At 37.4% G+C, this 18,459-nt stretch overlaps 2 long non-coding RNA genes and 1 pseudogene across 3 annotated transcripts in view; 2 read left to right on the top strand and 1 right to left on the bottom strand.

Moving 5' to 3' along the window:
* LOC149108252 (uncharacterized) overlaps positions 1-6,417 on the bottom strand; it is a 32,466-nt gene extending 26,049 nt beyond the window's left edge. The window contains exon 1 of the long non-coding RNA XR_016209209.1: positions 6,119-6,417. This is a non-coding gene — a long non-coding RNA (uncharacterized LOC149108252). The remainder of the gene's footprint in view (positions 1-6,118) is intronic.
* LOC149108250 (uncharacterized) lies at positions 4,061-18,235 on the top strand. 2 transcript variants are annotated; one of them, XR_016209206.1, is made up of 4 exons: positions 4,061-5,227; positions 13,430-13,463; positions 13,589-13,635; positions 15,762-18,235. It is a non-coding gene; the product is annotated as an uncharacterized LOC149108250 (long non-coding RNA). The 2 variants fall into 2 exon arrangements; XR_016209207.1 differs by lacking the exon at positions 4,061-5,227 and adding an exon at positions 6,414-7,882.
* LOC149108251 (uncharacterized) lies at positions 7,895-11,588 on the top strand (annotated as a pseudogene).
* Positions 18,236-18,459: the final 224 nt, after the last annotated feature.

The raw sequence follows: 18,459 nt of genomic DNA, 5'->3' as shown, positions 1-18,459 counted from the left end.
GTTAATTTAGTTATAATTAATTAATTAATTAATTATAATTAATTAATCGATTAATTATAACTGAGTCAAATTAAGTAATTGATTAATTAATTAGATTCAACGGAATTTTAATTTAACTAACTCAATTAATTAAATTAAAATTGAATTAAAAAGTTATTTATACTCTTCCTGGCTGGCGCAAAAAGTAATGTAAAAATTGCTGGGAAAACCAGCGTTTCTTAAGTTGTGCTGGCTGGGAAAAAGCATCCCCCAAACGGTTCCTGGCTGGCAACTTCATTTAGCTATCTTCTACTAGCTGGCGGTGCGGAGCGGATATTATTTTCCCACGGTTGTTAATTATTAACTATTTATCTCTTATTGGATGTCAATTAATACTTTCGAGCAACAACAAGTCAATTTTAAAATTTTTCCGGTTGAGCACTCCTGGGTTGTAGAGATGCACTGATCCTAATTGGAAATCCAATATGGCGACGTCTTAAGTTGAATGTTTCTTTAGAAAGCTACGCAAGCCAGAAAACCTACTATTTTTTGTTCTATTGTCTTAGGCGTAATTTGGACAATTTTCAATGCATTCTGTGCGCTCCAGTTTACTTCATTGTAAATCGACTAACGCCTGAAGGGCGGACGTCAAACGTGTAACCTCAAACCACAGTTAGACGTTTGCGGTGGCGTGGATCTCTATTATATTCTGAACTCGTCATGGTCAACGGTTCCGTGATCGATTTCGTAATTTGAACTTCTGCAAAGAGAAGTAAACGGTCTGAAGAAACTTGTTAACCAAAAGACATATCTTTGCCATTACCACTGCTCATGCACCTAGTGACTGACACAAGGCATAGAAGGTATAGAATAAGTCGTATTTTCATGTCTGATTCCAGTCTTAATTCAGCAAAGAATCGGATGTGACTATGGTTCGCACGTGCATTTAAGATTTTTTTTTTTTTGATAGAGAACCACCTTTCGTGACTTGAAAACTAATAAGCTAATTTCGAATTCTGGCCTGATTCCAGCACTTAAGAAGTTAAGTAGACAAAGGTAAATTTATACTGGCTTCAGTGGTTTAATTGTTTTTTTAAGTGCTCTCATCATGGTAGAAACAAAGTTTTCAAGACAGAATCAGAATATAGCCATAAGAAGAAGAGCTCCCTGATAACTGAGCTTGGTGTGAAGAGCATTTTTTTTGTTAATGATACGATATTTCTAGAGATCTTTCAAAATACGTAATCATAACGTGCACTACGTAAGTACAAGTCTGCTCTCTTTTCAGCAGGAATAATAGCAGGAATCTTAAATTAGCGTTGTTTTGACAATGGGTCACGTAGCTACCGTCATTCCGGATTCTGATTGGATTGCAGAGTAAAAAACACATTTCCAGTTCAGTGATGCGACTAAGGTCAATAAAAAGTATTATGTTCAACTCAGCATTAAAAGCGATGAAGAATCAACGATGAATCGCAGAGTATAGTGAACAAAAATAAGGAATCAAATGATTAATTGATCATCGTGAAAGAACTCGTTGCCCAAACAGGTAATATTTCTAAATATCTTTCACGAAAATTTACGTGATCACTAGGACGTATACATATGCATAAATTAAAATTTTGCTTTAACAGGAAACAACTTACTCTCATTTGTTTTACAATGTACGTGCTTTAATATTGGATCCTAGTCAGTTTCAATTGTCTGCGACCCTGGGTGTGACCAAGGTGAATAGGGTTTTGAACTGTTTCGTTTACGTCAATCAGGTATAAATATAATCAGAGATATGAATTTCATATCAGTGCGAAGAGCCCCGTTTCACAAACACATTGATCTCAACCAATCCTAAAGTCTGAGTGATCAGAGTTAAACTGTCAGCGTTTGAGGAAGAACACAGCCCGAGGAACAACACAAATGGAATCGAAGCGAAGAAGACTGGCTCCCGTACAGCAGACAACTGACTCAGCGTCTGCCGTAGTACCCTGGCTACCTATCAAGACCACATTCTGTAAGCCCCTTCCTTTGAGCGGAGAAGGAGTCGTTTCAGCTAACATCAAGAGGCGCACAACGTTTGCGATCCGCATCCGGCCGGCACTGCAACCGATATGTGTTAACAAAATGCAGACAGATGAGGAGGCAGACGAGGAGGGATATGTCGAGGTCGAAATAAGCACAAGAGAAGCGATCTTGAAAGCTAAAAGACCATACTTTGAGATCGAACTGGGACCGCGTACTGAACCAAGTGGAGGTCTAGAGGAAGGGAAAAAAGTTTCCTACTGGTTCAGTTTCAATCGTAATGACAGGGTCCTGAAGTACGGCAAGGGATACATCATGGAACAAACCACTCTGTTAACGAAAAGCTTCCCTTTCCCAGAAACGGAAGAAGATCCGGATCCCTGGGAATTCATCTTTCGTCCAGACACAACGAAAGAGATCGTCATCAAAGACGTCGAAGGAATTGAAGTCCTGGCAATGCTTGAAGATCCAAAACAGTGTGGAACGTTCTTATCCTTGTCACAGGTTAACATGCATGATCGGGCTACCCAAGCATATCGCTCTATTTGTCAAGCTGATCAAATAAAGCTACAATCACTCGTCGACGTGCAAAAGAAGGTATCTTTTTATCCTCACCCTCTGACGTACAACTGGTCTCCTCTGGTTCTCGACAGTTCCAAAGCAACACTTGACATACTGTCTACCAATCACTTCACGATGTCAGCGAGCCTGCCAGCCACTTGCCGAGAATTGTACGAAAATGTTAGCTCCCCAGGCGTAGCCTTAAATTGGCCCTACAGCAATCCCAGACTCTCCGACGCAATCAACTACAGCATCAACACGGAGGGCAAAATCCTTAACAAAAAGCTTAAGGAAAAGGAGGCAAGAGGCGACTTTCAATATCTGAGAGTGACCGTGGGATCCGATCGCGGCTCCTCGCCAGGAATCCCGTACGTGTTAGAGATTTGGCCGGCGACATCCGAGAGTCCAATCCATAACCATGGCAACGCCTTCGCCGTGATAAAAGTTCTGTATGGAGCGGTAAAAGTTACAGTTTACAACAAAACGTGGGATGACGAGGAAACCCAAGAAGAGCTAATGAATTTCACAGCAATCCAAGGTGATGTAACCTGGATCTCTCCCAACTGGTTCCAAACGCACAAGCTGACAAATGAGTCGGATCAGCTGTTCTGTGCAACCATTCAATGCTACAAGTACGGCCAGGATGACGAGCTCATGTGGCCATATTTCGATTACTTGGAAGGTAAAACAGTGAAGGAGTTCCTGCCGGACAGCGATTTTGAGTTCCAGAAACTGCGGGAAGATTTACTCCAAGAGTACCGGTGTGACCATCCTGGTTCATAGAAGAACTTCATGGAGGTATTTCTCCTATCCTGCCCACGAAGTCATTGTCACGACTTATACTTGTATTAATCGGGGCTTAGGAAAAGAGATTAAAATAGATACCGTAGAAGTAAATTTTCTAGTGCAGTATTCGTTAAGAAATTTTCCAGATAAGTTCTTCCATCATTTTAAAGTTAGTTTTGATAAACCAAATATGAAATTCCGCTTCCGTACTTTAGTCGGTTGCTTTAATCATTTTTCAGTTATCTGTTGTAAACGAACCATGAAACTTTAGTTAGTTTGACTAGTTTGGTGAATTTTTATTAATTATTAGCAAACAAACTACGAAATTCCGCTTCTGTACTTCAGTTACTTCGATCACTTCTTAGTTAGTTACAGCAAACAAGCCATGAAATTCTGCTTGTGTACTTTTACATAAAGACGTTTCCGGTAGGGTCGAATATTGTGATCAAGTGCGAGAGCCAAGATTGTCAGTTAAACAAGAAATTCTTTTGTTCAGTTTAAGAACAATTGTTGAACAACCAACTCTTTTTAATATTGGAAGTTAATTGAAGTCAATGCTGTAGACAGTAACTATTATTAAAGATTTGATTACTCTCCGGGAATCGACAAGGTGTGCATGGCCCAAGATATGCTCTTGCTATGCAAGATATGCTTTGTTTACACTGCCATATCGACAAAAGTCCAACCTTAAGATCGATGGTTAGAATAGTAACAAACCAAATTAGCACAATGACCAACAGGAAGTCGCCACATCGTCACAGTTCACAACGGTTAAACGCCTATGGTCGGCCATTTGTTTCAATATTCGCTAAATCTAATTCGCTGTCGCCAAACTTAATTCGCTGTCGCTTAACGTAATTCGCTGTCGCTAAACTTCAATTCGCTGTCGCTAAATTCCATTTGCTGCCGCTAAAAATTAATTTGCATTCGCTAAATTTCATTCGCTGTCGCTAAATTTTATTCCCTGTGACTAAACTTAATTCGCATTCGCTAAATGTCATTCGCTGTCGCTAAACTTAATTGGCATTCGCTAAATTTCATTCGCTGTCGCTAAACCCAATTCGCTGTCGCTAAATTTTATTCACTGTCGCTTAAGTTTAATAACTCGCATTCGCTACAAAAAAATCGCTGTCGCTAGAAATTAATTTGCTAAATTTCATTCGCTGTCGCTAGAAAGGAAAAACAGAGACAGGCCTGCACGGACTAGCCCGCGAACGCAGACGTATTTCAAGCTGTGACAGCCGGAAATACGTCTGCGTTTGCAGGCTATGCATGGACTTCCAATGTGGTTTTTCTGGTTGCGTCGCATTAACAAAAGCCTTCAAATTATAGTTTTGCTCTTACAAGCATGTCTTTTAGAGATTTACCTCTTTTGTAAGATATGATCGGAGACTTTTTAAAAATTGTTTTCAACAGAGGCTGATTTTCTATGAAACTCCAGTTTTCCATCACGATTTTGTTAAGTTTCTCTACTGCAGGGTGGTATGTAGTGACAGAAGGTAATAGTCTCTCTGCCGTTTTTGTGGATGCCGTATCCTAGATACCGGCATCCTCTTTGCCGTCATGTTGTAATGTAACAATAGAAGCTTCGGGAGCTAATCAGATCACGAGAAACGCAATCGATTTACCGTCAATTACATTTCGATGTAGCACGAGTTGTTTTCGGTAGTCGGCCTATTCTACGACTTTGGACGGGTCTCTACGATCGTCAACGATTACGATACGGATAAATCCGATCTTCCAAATATGGTCTGTGATAAATATCCTCAAACGCTCGGAAATGCTTTGGCTGTCATACCGATGGAAAGACGACAAACAAGTGAAACAGCCACGTATTTTGCTGGGTTCAGGTCAGAAGCGAAGTAGCGAGTGACGGCGAATTTTGGTAAGTTTATAATGTTTTCTTTCTATTTTACCCACGTAATCAGGCACAGCTTTCGAAAAATTTGTAAATCGTATGTTTGTAAAGAACTATTCGATGTTTCACGCACTGTTCGAGATTTTGGAAGAGAGACGGTGGATGAGCGGAGGTCTTTGTTTGACAACTATCGAGTGACGCATTTGAAAAATGTTGTCAAGAGTTCGGCAATCCGCAATGCTTTTAACTGGCATTTAAGAGTCCCTGTCCATAAAAATGGAAAATAACTCGGCAAGGGTCGAAAATTCAATTTCGCTCATATTTTCATGATAGATAGGCGAGGGCATGACAAAAACTACTGGATAGTTTTTTTGGCAAAATATCCTTTTATTTCAAAGAAATATGCAAATTACCAAATTCCGTTAAAATCGTCATTTGACGCACCATTTTATCGAGCAAGTTTGATAGCCTCGCATGCAAAACCACATCAGTCTTCCGTCTTTAAAACACTCAAATATTTTTGTACAATGTTTAAATGTGTACTGGGTTGATTTTAGGGAATGTTGCGTTGTCTTTTTGGGTGCAAAATAATTAAATTTCGAAGACATGTATTTCATTCACTTAAAAGTACTTCGTGAATATAATTAATTTTCACCATGTGCGAAACCTTCAAATGGATTAAGCTTCTGGTGGTTGAATTGCAGAAGGATGGTCTACAGATTCCTGTAAAAATTTCTTTGGGCAAATGATTGTGAGCGACGCGAGAGCTTTTCAAAGTACGTCAAAAATGCAAATATTTGACCATCCGGCGTCAAATTTCAATTTACGGATTAGACGTATATTTTAGCATGCGCCACATGACTTGACCTATAATAAGTTGAAATAGACACAGAGCTGATAATTTCGAAATGTTCTAACCTCGTTTGCTGTTGAAAGGCAGGTCCAAAGCCGATTTGACTTGTTTCTCTCACCATTCGTCGCACATGAAGCAGAAGTTTACTTTGTCTACATAACGTCCGATGTACATCGCCAACTATCAACTTAATGGTCGAATACCATGAATCTGTGACCCTCTTTCGACACATATGATCACCACTGCATCTAAGTCAAAAACGGCTAAGTCATTTGTAGATAGTTGCTTGCTTTGCACTACACCAAAATATTACGTTTGATCACCATGGTTTGATCGCTTGAATGCTTGCTTGCAGCTTGTTCGTCACGCAATGCTGTCATCCCATTTTAGGGGGTAGAGGCGGGGGTAGAGGCGGGGGTAGAGGTAGGACAATTTCTATCCTAATACGTAAGGCTCCATAAGGCTTGGAACCACTGGGAGCACACAATCGTGTCGAGTAGGAAGAGATTAAATTAAGAAATGAAAAGAATGAATAGTTTATTATTACCCCTGTTGTTATCTTTTACTCGACCACCGCTACCTACATGCCCTGCGTAATACTGTAACGCTAAACTCACACGGAGGTCTTTTCGCGCTGTGCAATTATTTTTGGTTTACATGTAATGCAGTGGGCTACCCTCGGGGAAATGGGTGGTGACCTCTTAATGGGGCTAGATGTTGGTGTACCTTGAATATTTAATTTTTCACTATCGGGTCATAAATTTCTTGGTGAACATGGAGTCAATTCAAGACGATCAAGACAGACGTGTGTTTGAATTATCACTCGTCATGCACCTTCAATTTCAGACTCTTATCTCCCGTTGCCCTTTCCAAAACAAAGCTTTTAAATCTTGGGTGGCCGCTTAATAGTGGTAAAGACAATAACGAAACCCTTATCAGAACGACCAAATGGTGGCCGCGGAGTTAACCGGTCAATAGTTGTTTTATTTACAATATTTTACTGACAGTAATTTTGGACTGTATTGACAACAGTCCTCTATTTTCTGTTACAAACATACCAATGCCTCGCCACTAAGCAAACAAAATACACCAAATCAAATGGCATGGCCAGGGCTATTTAGTATACTCATGTAATTATGTACTAATTAAATTTAGTCTGTTTTTCTTACAAATTAGACACGTTGTGATTTCCTATTTTTATTTCAGCTAGTTCTTGCTTCATTGTTCTATAATTTGTTTATGGCGATTTTTTTTAAAATTCCAGTGAATACAAGCACTAGCTTTATCAGCTGTTGTCTGAAATATCAGAACGTACAACAAACGCTTTTTGGACCGAGGCCACGTACACTACAGAATACGATTATATAAATATTCGCATATTATATATATGAACAAACAGATGAACAATGATTAATTTTTTCCACTTATCCTGAGAGTGCTCTATACAAATTAGATCAAAATGAGTAGCATATGCCGTGACAGCATTGTGTGACGAACAAATAACGGCTGTAAGATTGTGCTGCGCAGACATGCTTATCAGCAATGGTCAGCAATCGATCAAATGTAATATTTTGACATGGTGCAAAGCAAGCAACTATCTACAAATGACTCAGCCGTCTTTGACTTAGATGCAGTGATGTTCATATGCACAGAAAGATGGTCACAGATTCATGGTATTCGACCAATAATAGGTTGACAGTAGGCGATGTACATCAGATGTTAACCTTGTGTAAACAAAAGCAAGCTTCTGCTTTATGTGCAACGAATGGTGAGAGATCGACTAGAAACACGTCAAATCGACTTTGGACCTGCCTTTTACAACAAATAAGGTTAGAACATTTCGAAATTATCAGCTCTGTGTCTATTTCAACTTATTATAGGTCAAGTCATGTGGCGCATGCTAAAATATACGTCTAACCCGTAAATTGAAATTTGACGCCGGATGGTCAAATATTTGCATTTTTGACGTACTTTGAAAAGCTCTCGCGTCGCTCACAATCATTTGCCCAAAGAAATTTTTACAGGAATCTGACTAGACCATCCTTCTGCAATTCAACCACCAGAAGCTTAATCCATTTGAAGGTTTCGCACATGGTGAAAATTAATTATATTCACGAAGTACTTTTAAGTGAATGAAATACATGTCTTCGAAATTTAATTATTTTGCACCCAAAAGGACAACGCAACATTCCCTAAAATCAACCCAGTACACATTTAAACATTGCACAAACATATTTGAGTGTTTTAAAGACGGAAGAATGATGTGGTTTTGCATGCAAGGCTATCAAACTTGCTTGATAAAATGGTGCGTCAAATGACGATTTAAACGGAATTTGGTAATTTGCATATTTCTTTGAAATAAAAGGATATTTTGCCAAAAAAACTATCCAGTAGTTTTTGTCATGCCCTAGCCTATCTACCATAAGAATATGAGCAAAATCGAATTTTCGACCCTTGCTGTGAAATTAAGAATTTGTCTGATTTTTACAGGCAGGCACTCTTAAGCACAAATGATCTTAATTTATGGTCTTTGTTTGGAAGTGACTGTGCACGACGTGCCGATTATCACATCTGTCAAAGTGCTGACCGTGTTGCCACTGAAAAGCACTTGGAAGGAGTGCTCTGCACTAATTCCGATTTGAAAATTGTCACTATCTTTTGGGACACACAAAGTCTCTTTCGGGAGACAATGATTCAACCTCCTTTGGGAGACAATGAATCTCCTTCGGGAGACAACGAACCTCCTTCGGGAGACAACGAACCTCCTTCGGGAGACAATGAACCTCCTTCGGGAGACAACGACAACAACACGTAATTTCGTTTATAACAAAATATTTTGCAGAAATCGTTCTGTGGATAGGTCTGTTGTTCAAAGCAATGTGAATGCGAAATTCTCCCGTGTTGCAGGTTTCATGAAAGCTGTGCCTGGTTCTGTACAGTACAATGCAGCTGTTGATTCTGATACAAAAGTACATAACAACGTATTTAAAACTGTCAGAAGTGTGAAAAACGATGTGCATTTTAGATCACGTTCACCGTTCAAGCAGTTAGCAGTAAAATCACGTAAGCTTAAATCTCGAGATAGAGAACCATCTGGAATTTCATTGCGAAAAGTAAGTCATTCTTTGAAATTTCGAAAATTGAGATTGAAAGTAAAACATGTGGTTAAAAAATCAGTTCATGCTTCATCTGTTTGTCACAACATTGCTACGAATTATAAATGGTGGAAAATCAGACACATTGAAAGGCAAACTAGTTTCTTCAGTAATTATTTTTTTTGATTTAAAAAGTGTATAACATGGTCGTTTGCATTTAATGTTTCAAAAAGAAATATTTTACTCTCCGGAGGTGTTGAATTAAATCCAGGTCCAGTTGCAGTTGGCAGAATTAGTTCATCAACATTAGTATGCAAAACCACACCTGAATTGCTATTGAGCTCAAGGCTACTAAGACATGGATTAAGACCACTTGATGTTGGTGGGGGAGATGACTGCTTTTTTAAATCAGTATCACACCAGTTATGTGGTGACTCAAACTGTCACTTAGAAATTAGAGCAATGGCTGTCCAGTATTTGAGAAATAATCCTGAGCGATTTATAGAAAGCAATGTGGATGGATCGTGGTTAAGATATTTATCTTGTATGTCTATGCAGGGAACATGGGCTGATCACATTGTTATACAAGCTGTTGCAGATTCACTGAACTTAAGAATGCAAACTTTTCAGATTTGACCCTGGTTGAACCTATGAATACTGAGACAGGAAATATAAGGTCTATATATTTAGGTCACATTGGTGAAATGCATTACGTGTCAACTTTACAAGCTGAATTCAGAATTAATTCAACTCAACCTGGGACTGAAAAGTTTTGTGAAATCGTGCACCTTGTGACTTTCAAATAAACCATGACCGCAAAGCACACAATAGCGTCTACATGAAAGAATATAGAAAAAAAAAGAAAAGCAGAAAAGGGCATTTCTAAGGAGGAAAGAGAAAAAAATAATCAATACATGAAGAATTATAGAGCACAGAAACAAAACATCCAGTATTGTATTTCAAAGTTTCATGACATGGTCTCTCAAGGGCCATTGTATATTTGCACTTGTTGCGATCAGCTGTTTTACAAACATAGTGTCATTCATACTAGTAATCTAAAACAAAAGAATCCTGATATTCATAAATACCTTAGTGGTAAGAAAAGTGTCAAAAAATATTGAATGGGTTTGTAAAACATGTTCTAACTATTTGAGTAAAAACAAAGTTCCACCATGTGCTTTAGTAAACAGAATGCAATTTCCACACAAACCACCATTCTTTGATCTAAATGAACTAGAGTGTAGATTAATTGCACCCAGAATTGCTTTTCAAAAACTTATGCAGGCACCAAGAGGAAAGTAACTGAAAATACATATTAAAATTGTTAATGTACCAGCTGATGTGAGCAGTACTGTTGGTATGTTGCCACGGCTAATTTGGCTTTTGAACAACAGTTCTGTATAAAGAGGAAGGTATTGCACTGAATGAAAACTGGTTAAACAACTACAATGAAGCATTGGCTGGAGACATTGAAAGCAATGATGATGAGAATGAAGTCTTGATTGAAAATAAAAAAACAATGAAGAATTGTCACAAAATGACGAAGACGAATGGAGTGAAGATGAAGCAGAAATTTGTGCAGGTGTGACCGATACTTTGCTAACACCACCAGATTATGTCGATCATAATGAACAGCAGTGCATTCTTAATTTAGCACCAGCAGAGGGTAATGTGCCGTTGAGTATATTCAGAGATGAATATTCTGAAGAATTAGCATATCTGGGAATATTTCTTGGACAAAAAAGACCTGGTCACAAAGATCGGTTAGTCAAAGTTCTTTATAGTGACATCTGTAAGTCAGAACTGAGAAGGTCAGACCCTAGAGCTGCAATGAATGTGGAAAACATTTTTATAAAACAAAAAAATTGCAGATGAAAATTCTAGTAGGAAAATCACAAGTTGCTTTAAGAAAATGCCATAGAAATAATAAGTCTTTAAAAGCTGGGGATTTAAAGAAAGATGGAGGATTGGAAAAGCTAGTACATCATGACGAGGGATACAAATTCCTGAAAGCTTCAAGGGGATCCCCTTCATATTTTGAACAAGCTAAAAGAGATCTATTTGCTATGATAAGACAACTTGGCACAGCTACTTTGTTTTCTAGCTTCTCATCAGCAGAAACACAGTGGATTCACCTTCTTAGAATTCTTGGTCAACTGGTTGATCACAAGCAATTTACTAACAATGAACTAGTGAATTTAAACTGGGAGGAAAAGTGTAGATTGATCCAAAGTGATCCTGTCACATGTGCTAGACATTTTGACTATCAAGTGAATACTTTCCTAAGGCATTTTCTGCTAAGCAATGCTGAACCATTAGGAAAAATTTCTGACTGGTTTTATAGAGTTGAATACCAACAAAGAGGTTCACCTCACATTCACATGATGATAACAGATTGAGAGAAGGTAAACATACCTGTCAAGGTATTATGAAGTTTAAAGAGAGGTTAATAGATTCCAACAGCAACGAATATCTTGATATACCTCACTTATTCATACAGAATGCTAAAGTAAACAATTTCAACGACAGAGCTCACAATGCTATGTCTGGTCCTAAGTACCCAATCAAAGCACATGACACTGTCATTGGAGCTCAATCTCAGACACTCAGGGAAAAAAATACTAAAACAAATTCCACTTGATCAACCAAATAAAACAAGTCAATTGCATACAGTGTTGAACCTAGCAGTAGGTGAAAGGACAGATATCTCTCTTAATATAAGAGTTGATGGTGGCTTAATTGACAAATGGTGCTGCTAATATAGTCAAACTTATTCAACTACAACAAACTGGCAAACCTTCAGGTATTATATGGGTACAATTTGATTGTGTAGATATTGGTGAGAAAACAAGACATGATAATAGACATCTCTATGTGCAAGGCATTGAACCTTTATGGACACCCATCAAACCAGTTACATCACAGTTCGCAGTAGGTAAAAATAGAACAGTACAGGTCATAAGAAAACAATTCCCACTGCGTCCTGCTGCTGCAAAAACCATTCACAGGTCCCATTAGGTGATACGGTTCCTAAAATAGTTGTCAACTTTGATACTAAAAAAACAATACCTCATATTCATTATGTAGGTTTAAGCAGAGTAACAACAATGGAAGGCTTATACATAATAAACCTTTGTGAAGAGGAAATAGCTGTAAATACCGATGTGCAGAAAGAAATGCAAAGGTTAAGAACTGAAGCTAAATTACATTTGTGTATAAATCCCATTTACAATGCAAGTGAAGTGCCATTAAAACTTTGTTATTTAAACGCAAGGTCTTTACATAGACACATTGAAGATGTGTGCACTGACTTGAACTACTCGAGTACTGATGTAAATATTTTTTCAGAGACCAGATTCAGCCATTCTGATGACAACAGTTTATATGTTATTGATAACTATACTTCTTCAGAAATGTTGGTAGAATAACAACTAATAATCTCCGACCATATGGAGGTACAGCAGTTTATAGTCGTATTGATTACTATCCTGGTTATCCATACTCCCGTAATTCTCATGGAATTGAAATAACTGCTATCAGACTAATGACTGCTCCACACATACATATATTTGGCATATATCGCTCACCAAGTGTACCTATAGTGCAAATGTGTTCTGCTCTTTCAAATGTCCTTTCTTTACAGGCCTCGCTACTCAATGCTTTTATTGGCGACTTCAATATTGACTGGCTAAAAACCACAGAAAGAACATCACTTTATAACTTATTTGTTAGAGATCATGGATATAAACAGCTTGTGTCATGTTACACCACTGATAACAAGACTTGTATAGATCATACCAATATCAAATATTAAAGTACAAATACTTGAAACATATTTTACAGATCACAAATCAGTTTGTGCACTTGTTGATTGCTTTAGTGATTTAGCTTAAATATCAAAGTCTTTTCCAAAACAATAGGGAAAGAGATTTGATAATGTAAGGCAGGGTTTCAAACGTCTATGATTCATCGTTAACTTGAAAGTTCGAAGGCATTTAAATAAAACAACGATTTTCACAAGCAAAATGAAGTTGAACTGGTGATTAAAAAAAAAAAAAAAATTAATTTTTCCTCAGCAGCCAAAACTCTTTAAGTGTGTTTAACTGTTAAGTTAACAAAACAGGCTTTCCTTCGCTTAACTGCATGTCACATGGTCATTTACATTACATGATCATTTACATTGCACATATACAAGTACTAAAGGAACCACATTACAAAGTAGTTCATTTTAGTACAAATATAGAAATTATCTCAGTCAATATTGTTACTTTTATTTCACAGTTACTGACATTCCAAACATGGAATCAAACTCAAGGTAAGTTTTTGTATCCTAATAAGACCCTTTAAATACATTAACCAATAGCCATTATAGGCAAGTGAATGCAATTGCATGTACATTAACTTAATGCAAATCTAATAATCTATTTTCTTTTCTTTCAGTAAAAATACATCAACAACAAAGATCAGTACCAAAAGTAAAGAGTCAGGTAAAAGAAAGCTTGTATACACTATACAACCCCTGTTAGAAACAACCCTTGGAGAACTGACAACTAGCCACCTAATAGGTATATTGGCTACTCATTAGCAGTTCATCTTGAAATCTCATAGACTGCACCAAACTTGTGTTTGAATGATTTTATCAATTGTCACTTTCGACTCTACCTCTTCTCTATATATCCAAGTTCATTGTTCTTATATTACACTCTTGCTCAGGGCTGTAACTACAAAGAGACATGGAAGGTACTTGCCTCATCTAGATTTTAACCCAAAATTAAAAACAAAATACAGTTAGGTGGCAAAATAATCCCCAGTTGAATGAGATTGCATTTTCAAATGAAATTTCTTTAAAAAAATACTGAAAATAGAATTTGAGAGACTCTAGATTTCGAAAATTTCTGGGGGGCATGCCCACAGACCCCCCCTAGCAGCTCATGCCTTTGGCAATCACAGAACTTGCCGCATCTATGTCAAAAGTCTGGTTGTGACCCTGATATGCTGATTACTCAATGGGAGTAAAAACAGTAGAACATTCAAATGGTGGCAGTGGCTGCTTTATAGCAGTTCTATTTACAGTTATTATTAAAATCACTAACTGGAAATCTAAACATAAAAGACAGTCGTAACATTATTAAAGTATCAGATCCTTTTTTCAAAGAAATTCTTGAAATCTGGTCAGAAGCCAATTATGAAGAAAAGATTGTATCAGATTATCACTTTCGGTCATCGCCCTTATGGTATAATTCACTAATAAGAGTTGGGAATAGACCAGTGTTTTTTAAAGAATGGTTCCTCAAAGGAATAACAAAAGTAGAACATTTAATGGATGACTCCGGAAAGTTTCTCTCGCTCACTGCTTTCCAAACTATACATGACCTGACAGCCCGACCTTTAACCTTTCTTGGAATCATTTCTTCAATAAAACTTCTTCAAAGATATATACCCCATAACATCAGAACCTCTATTAAACACGAAAGTTTCTTGTCAAAATTTTTAAAAAGCAAAAAACCTAGTAGACTAGTATATAAGAAACTTGTATCAGGAAAAAGTGAACCACCCAACCAAAGTCAACAAAAGTGGCAGGAAGACGTCACTCTCACAACAAAACAAGAGCTCAACTGGAAAGAGGTTTACCAAATGGCTTTTCAATGTACAAAGAGCACAAAACTTATAACTTTCAATTTTAAATTTCTTCATAGACGAATATCAACGAACAACTTCTTGAAAAAAATTGGTCTCGTCGATAGCGAGAAATGCACTTTCTGCGAAAGAGAAACAGAGAAACTTGCACATTTATTTTGGGCTTGCCCAAAAACTCAATATTTTTGGACGAATTTTGAAGTATGGCTACAGTCTTGCCAAGTTATTGCCAAAGAGACACCCTTAGAGCCTGATACAGCACTGGGCCTAAGGCCGGATAGCTCTAAACATAAACTCCAAATTAACTTCTGCTGCTTAAATGCTAAATATTACATTTGGCTATGTAGACAGAAAAAATGTTCTCCAAAACTAAATGATTTCTTACTGTATTTAAAACATATCTATGAAATGGAAAAAAATACAACTACAATCGTTTTAAAAAAGTGGGAGCCTCTGTTGCCTCTTTTGTAATCTCTTGACAACTTGACTCTAGTCCCCTGAAAACGAAAATAAAAATGAAAGGAAAAGAAACAAGGCGCATATATACCATGCATATTTTCTGTAATTTGCAACTCGGAATGTACATTAGTGACAGGAGTAAACTGGTATGATCTTACCGTGCTAGAATTGTAAGTAGGGCAAGTAATCTAATTATGTTGTATTGTAAGCAGTGTAAGTATTAGTATTGTTAGTAGTGTGAGTATGCGTATTATATAGAGTAAGTGTTAGTATCGTAAGTGGCGTAATTAATAAGTTTTTTGTAAGTAGTGTAAGTAACTACATTAATATTGTATTGTAAGCAGTGTAAGTAGCAATTAATTAAAAAAAATAATATTAAAATCCTGACAATACTTTTGGCTGCTTAATATGAAGTGGCTGCCTAATGGGTCACCATTAAATAGACATTCTTCGATTCTACAAAATTGACTGACGATAAATACAAATTACTAAACTGTTCTTCTAAATTTTTTCCTAGACGAATCCATTGAAGGATATGTGCACTTATTAACAGAAGTACAAACTGCAAGGAATTCCACAACCAACTACTTCAACTGTCGCATTCAAACAGGACAGGACGAAGCAGTCCGTACTGTCTGTTATTTACCTCAAAAGCGCAGAATTTAAAACAAGCGTTCCTTAATAAATCACCAGTAAAAATCACAGGAGTGAAGCAAACAGCATCAAAAAGATTTCACAAACAAGAACAAGAATTCACAATTGCAAAACATGCAAAGGTAACTCCAACTTCACTGCCCTATACCTTTAATGAACACTTCAGCAACCAGTTATGCACCATTACCGAAGCACTGGAAAAAGATGTATATGAAACATTAGAAGTCAAAGCAAAAGACCTTAAAAACAGGAAAATAAGCAAGCTATTGTAAAAGACGGCGAAAAAGCAAAATACAAAACTGATTGTCTATTAATAGCAGATGAAACTAACTCAGTTAAACTAGTCCTCTGGGAAAGCGTAATTGACAAAATTCAAGCAGGGAAAACGTATCTTTTCAAGAATTTGAAAGTTGGTATCTTTGACGACATAAAGTACTTAAATACAAGTGAACTCACTGACCCTCAAGAAATTGAAGATTTACACAATATCAATCTGACCACACCAGAAATACAAGACAACACAATTGAAGGCCGCTGCATTGGTGTGCACATCAAACGTACGGCCTCTGTTGTATCGATCCATACTCTTTCTTTTGATCCTTCGATAGATTCCGAGATATTACAATGTTGTTCTAAGAGTTAATTCCGTGTTCCGATAGATATTTTCCGTAATACAGAGATAGATCAATGTCCACGCTAGACTCCTTTCCGTTCTCTCCGATTCCTTTTTTGCACACGTTTTTCAAGTGTCAATTACGAGACTCGACTCAGACCGCGCAGGTCAAACCAGCTCCAGTCCCTAACTTATTTACAACAGCCTCTTGCATAGTATGCAACATGACCATCAGTGAAGCACAACTTGAAGAGGAAACTATAACTTGTAACAATTGCGACATAACTACTCTTTCAAGCATATGTAATACGAAATTAGTTGCTCAAATTGTCATTCAATCCATGAAGGACAAAAAGATGCTCAAGTTTACTAGCTTTAACGATGCCATTATCAGCTTCTTCAAAACAACAGATTGTCGGATGTCCTTATCTGATATCCCACTAGAAGACTTGAGAAAAATCATGTTGCAAGCAGGGGATAGGAAAATTATAGCAGACAAAGCAACTCAAGTAATTTCACAGTTCCTCCCCTTACAGTAAGGGAGGCGCGGTAGCCTCATGGTTAGTGCGCTCGTCTCCAGATCGAGTGGTCTGGGTTCGAGCCCTGGCCGGGGACATTGTGTTGTGTTCTTGGGCAAGACACTTTACTCTCACAGTGCCTCTCTCCACCCAGGTGTATAAATGGGTACCGGCGAACTTAATGCTGGGGGTAACCCTGCGATGGACTAGCATCCCATCCAGGGGGAGTAGAAATACTCCTAGTCGCTTCATGCTACAGAAACCGGGATAAGCTCCGGCCTGATGGGCCACTTGGCTCGCATGCAGACTTTGCCTCCCCTTACAGTAAGGAAAACTCTAACAACTGCAACATAACTACTCTTTTAAGTACTTGAAAAAGAAAATATTATTTGTACAAATTGTTATTAATCAATGCAGGATAAAAACATTCCCAAGTTTACTTCCCTTAATAATACTATAAGCAGCCTCCTCAAAACAACCGACTCACTGTCAGTTGTTATCTGAAATGCCATAAGAACACTTGAAGAAAGTTATGTTGCAGACGGGATGAAAACATACAATGTAGCAGACAAAACAACTCAAGTGATTTCGTGGAAAGTCTCCTTGTAGTTATATTAAGATTTATTCCCTAGAAAACAAAAGCACTGTCACGTTTAGTTCCTTTAATAATACGATAAACAGCTTCAATTAAGAAACTTCGACAAAATATATTGGAGGGTAGGGATAAGCATTTATGGCAGACAAAACCACACAAATGGGTTAATAGTACTACCCTCCATTAATATTGTATGCAGTTGTTACTTAACCGTTGTTGTTAATTTGTATTCCTTTACTATTAATTTCTCTCTCTCATGCGAACATGAGTACTTGGGCGATATCCCCTTGTGTTAATGTACTGAAACAGTAATTTTATTATCGCCCAAAAGCAACATTAAAGAAACATACAATTCCAATGCCAACCTTACATTAATGTTTTGAATACCAGGTCAGTTACAACATAGTTACAAGATACCTTCCAAATTAACAGAGGTTACCTCACTGTTTCACTTTGTGCATTTTAAATATCGTAGAGTGTTGAGTTACTTTTAAACAACTTATAAGAACTCACCCACTGATTTTTTTACCTGTTAATTCTAAGAACAATAATTATTACAATCCACTCTATTTGAGTTAACGTTCATCAGTAGAAATGTTGTTTCCTTGGCACATGGTAGCCTTATTCTTCTTTTACCACTACATGCAGAAAATTTACTTGTATTCTAAAACCTTTCCTATCTCTTCTATATGCTGTTGGGGAGGAGGCGGGGGGACAGGGGCATTTTGTCTTAAAGGCATAATGCCAAAACTTGTCTCTTGCATAAATTTATTATCTCCTATCTGCTGTCGAAGGTGTACTGCTCTTTTAGGTAATCTTGCACTTACAATTTTTT

The sequence above is a fragment of the Orbicella faveolata genome, unplaced genomic scaffold (genome assembly GCF_042242905.1).
Source record: "Orbicella faveolata isolate gen_17 unplaced genomic scaffold, um_ofav_v1 contig_26, whole genome shotgun sequence".
Taxonomy (NCBI): domain Eukaryota; kingdom Metazoa; phylum Cnidaria; class Anthozoa; order Scleractinia; family Merulinidae; genus Orbicella; species Orbicella faveolata.
This window is presented reverse-complemented; position numbering and strand designations above follow the sequence as displayed.